This window comes from Triticum dicoccoides, chromosome 4B (genome assembly GCF_002162155.2).
Source record: "Triticum dicoccoides isolate Atlit2015 ecotype Zavitan chromosome 4B, WEW_v2.0, whole genome shotgun sequence".
Taxonomy (NCBI): domain Eukaryota; kingdom Viridiplantae; phylum Streptophyta; class Magnoliopsida; order Poales; family Poaceae; genus Triticum; species Triticum dicoccoides.
In genome coordinates this window covers 373,670,435-373,674,614 of record NC_041387.1, presented here as the reverse complement: position 1 = coordinate 373,674,614, position 4,180 = coordinate 373,670,435, and positions in this window count along the sequence as shown.

Sequence of the window (4,180 nt, the reverse complement as noted above, 5' to 3'; positions counted from 1 at the left end):
GGAAAAAAGGCTAGGTGAGGCAAATGGTAAAACCAAGGTTGGGCCTTGCTGGAGGAGTTTTATTCAAAGCGAACTGTCAAGGGGGTCCCATAAATCACCCGACCGCGTAAGGAACGCAAAATCCAGGAACATAACACCGGTATGACGGAAACTAGGGCGGCAAGAGTGGAACAAAACACCAAGCATACGGCCGAGTCTTCCACCCTTTACCAAGTATATAGATGCATTAATAATGTAAGAGATATTGTGATATCCCAACCAAAATCCTGTCCACCATGGAGAAATCTTCAACTTCACCTGCAACTAGCAACGCTATAAGAGGGCTAAGCAAAGCGGTAACATAGCCAAACAACGGTTTGCATAGGAAAGGTGTCAAAGGTTAGAGGTTCATGGCAATTTGGGATGGCTTGATAACAGGTAATAGGTAGCGCAACATAGAGATAGAACGAAGCAACTAGCATAGAAATGATAGTAGTGAGATCCAGGGTAGCGGTCATCTTGCCTGAAATCCCGCACGGAAGAAGAACGAGTCCATGAAGAAGACAAGCGGACGTAGTCGAACGAATCCTCACGAACGCAACATTACCGGAACTAAGAAGCAACACTGGAAAGAAACAAACAACATGGTAAACAACCATCACATAGACATGGCACGATGCACAACCAAGTATGATGCATGTCCGGTTTAATAAGGCATGGCATGGCAAAGTGCAACAAACATCACTACAAATTAAGTGGAGCTCAATATGCAACGAGTTGTATATTGACGAAACACCACATACAATTATTTAGTTTGATCTCGGTTATGTACCCAACAATATTAAATGTTATTAAACATGGCAAGAGGTGAAACATAATGAAACTACCTATCTAGGCAAGTTTAATATAGGCCGGAAACCACAAACAACAATTCCGGAAAATCCCCATATGCAAATTATGGATTCGGTACTGTTCTGCCCTAAACACAATTTTAATGTTGTTAAACAGCAAAATAAAGTGCACCATGTTAAACTAGGCATTTTTCCACCCCATTTACATATAAAGTTTATTAAATTCGGAGCTACGGTTATTTAGTTATGAAATAAATCATTTTAGCATGGCATTATGCAAAAGAAACACAAACAGCATGTTAAACATTTTTAACATAGATGAAAGTGGCATATTATTAATCTACACAATTTTCTGAGCATTTTACATATATAAATCATTTTAATCCGATGCACCATTTGTGAGTTTTTAAATGCATGAATATCAGGGGGTTTTCTGTAAAGCTGTTAATTCTACGGATAATGTTAAAATCGCTGGACAGGGAAAAAATAGCAATGCGCCGAAACTAGCTGGGCCAATAGTGAACAAGAGGGGGCACTGGATCTGGGTGCTCACCAGGCCGCATGAGCCGGTTGGTGGAGGAGGCCCGACAAGGGCGCAGCTGGGCTTGGGGTCAGCGCGTTGGGCCGGGGCGCTGGGGAGGCCCACGCGGGCACCAGGCTAGCCCGAACGGGCGCTCTCCTCTTCCTCGATCCCCTCTGGATCGAGGGAGGCAGGGGCAGCAGCGGTCAACGGCGGCGCTAAGGACTTCGGCGGCAAGACAGCAGCGGAGGGCGGTGACGGCGAGATTCGGCGGTAGGGAACGGATCCCGGCGGCGGTTGCCGGATCCGGGCGTGGCGCGGCTCCGGACGGCGTGCCGGCGCGGAGCTCGTGCTCCGGTGAGCTTCTACCGGGACGGCGGCGAGGAAGCTCTGACGGCGGCGACTTTCATGGCGGTGGGGCGCGCGGAGGAGCCGGCGAACACGCTCGGGCGCTGGACGAGCGCGGGCAAGCGGGAGGCCGAGGCGCTCGAGGGAGCAAGAGGAGGTCGGGCGCAGGGGCGCGCGGAGCTCGGCCTCGGGCCCAGATGGGCTTGGCGATCCCCAATCTGGGTTCCGCGGGCCCGCGGGGAGGGGAACTGCCAGGGGGGCGCTGGGAGGCCGCGTGGCGACGTGGGAGAGGCCGGAGGGCGCTGGCGGGGTGAGGTGGCACGCGCTGGTTGGTCCGGGCGCAGTGGCGGCGGCGCCAAGTGGCGGTGGGGCTGTGGTCGGGCGCGGATCCAGAGGAGGGTAGCGGCGGGACAGAGGTAGGGGAAGGCTAGGGGGTAGGTTAGCCCAAAAATGGAGAGGGGTGTGTCCATTTATAGCAGGTAGGCTAGGTTAGGGGGGTTTTGGGGGCTTTCGGAGCCCTCCGATCGCGATCCAACGGATCCGATCGAGGGGGAGGTTAGACAGGCCTGGGAGAGGTTGGTGGGCTGTGTTTAGATGGGCTAGGCTTGAGGGGAGAGAATACAAGTGCAACCTGGCAGCAGTCTCGGAGATCGAAACGTCCGACGAAAGTACCGGCAACGGTACCGCTATACATTTAACGGTTGGGCTATCAGATGGACTCCGAATGCGACGAAACTTGGCAGGCGGCCTGTCTACACTATAATAAGACCGCACGACAAGTTGCAACCCATTCCGAGAACATTTTTATGCCACTTAAAAAATAATATTTCGGGGGTGCCGCGGGCGCGTGCAAGTGTGGTCTGGACTCCGAACGGACAACGGAGAGAATCGGGGAAACCCGAACGGATGCAAGTTTTATGAAAACATATGGATGCGATGCACATGATGCTATGAGATGAGATGCATAACAAGAACAAAATGCAAAACAAATGACAAAAACCCAACCACGAAGGAAATATCATATAGCATCTCCGGAAAAGGCAAGAGTCGGAGTTACGAATATGGAAAGTTGTATCCGGGGCGTTACAACACTCCACCACTACGAGAGGATCTCGTCCTGAGATCTAGGATGGCACCGGAGGGAAACGGAAGAGGAAGAGAGGAGGTAAACTAAGTTGCTTCTTCGACAAACGAGTGCAACCATGAACCTTGAGAGTTTGAGCAATTCGAGATGAACGAGATTGCAAACAATCCATTAGAAAAGAGGAACGAGGAACATTACGATAACTTGAAGGTTGCAAAGGCATGAATCAAGAGTTTAATGGACAAGATAGGGTTCAAAACCACTCTGGTTGAAACGAGATAAGAATTAATAATAATGATATAATTTGGACAGCACTCCGACTATAAATGGAAGGAATTGAACATGAACTTAACAAGATGAGAGGATACTTGATGAAATCAACAACACACTGCCTCCGGAACTATTGAAAGAATGGCACAACGGGTAAGAAGGATTTCAGACAGCACTCAGGTTGAAAAGAGAGGCAAAACTTGAGAAGATGAAAGAACTTGAAGAGATGACACAACACTCCGGTTAAATGGAGAAGCAAGGAAAAGAACATGATCTTGCCAAAGCAAGATGATGAGTGAAAAGAGCAACATCACAATGCCTCCGGAACGAAAGAATAGAAGCTAGATTGTTGGGATAAAGGGGCGGAGAAGAAAATGACAATTTCTGCCACAAATGAACTAGGAAAGCACCCTTCCAAGAGGGTTATAACAGAGTTGTTGGAAAACCAACAACGAAAAGAATAAGCTTGTAGTGGGCTTATGGAAACATCTCAACACTTGAGGTGAAATTCTGCCACTAATGAAAAACAATTGCTTGCTTGAGATCAACAAAGAGATGAACACTTCTTCCACAAAGATGATAAAGAGATAACTTGGATCATTGATAAGCACCACAAATAGCAACATTCCCAATGGAAGGCTTTAGGTGAAATATGACACAAGATAACTCCAATGGAGGGATTGATGGATTTAAAATACCTCATTCTTGACAACATGTGAATCATGAAACACGAACCCAAATTGTCAAGACTGACATAACACCATCTCAAAAGATAAGATAGAGAGAATTGCACTTTGAAATCCAAAAGAAGAATACTTGAACTCCTCAAAACAAGACATGTGTTGAGCACCATGTTTATTTTTGAGTATAACTTGGCAGATCATAGATTCGAGAGAAATCTTGAAGAACAATTGAAGAATGAAAAGAATCCTTGATGAACCACCATGTAGAGCCTCCATGAAGAACTCCGGTAATGAAAGGATGATAGAAAGAAAGAGAAGTTGGAAACACAAGGTGAAGCCTTGCAATGATTTAGATGGAGATTTGCGATGATATAACCGAGAGAACTTGGAACTCCGGAAAGAAAAGATGAATACTAGAACCGAGAATTACTTCATCATGAACAAT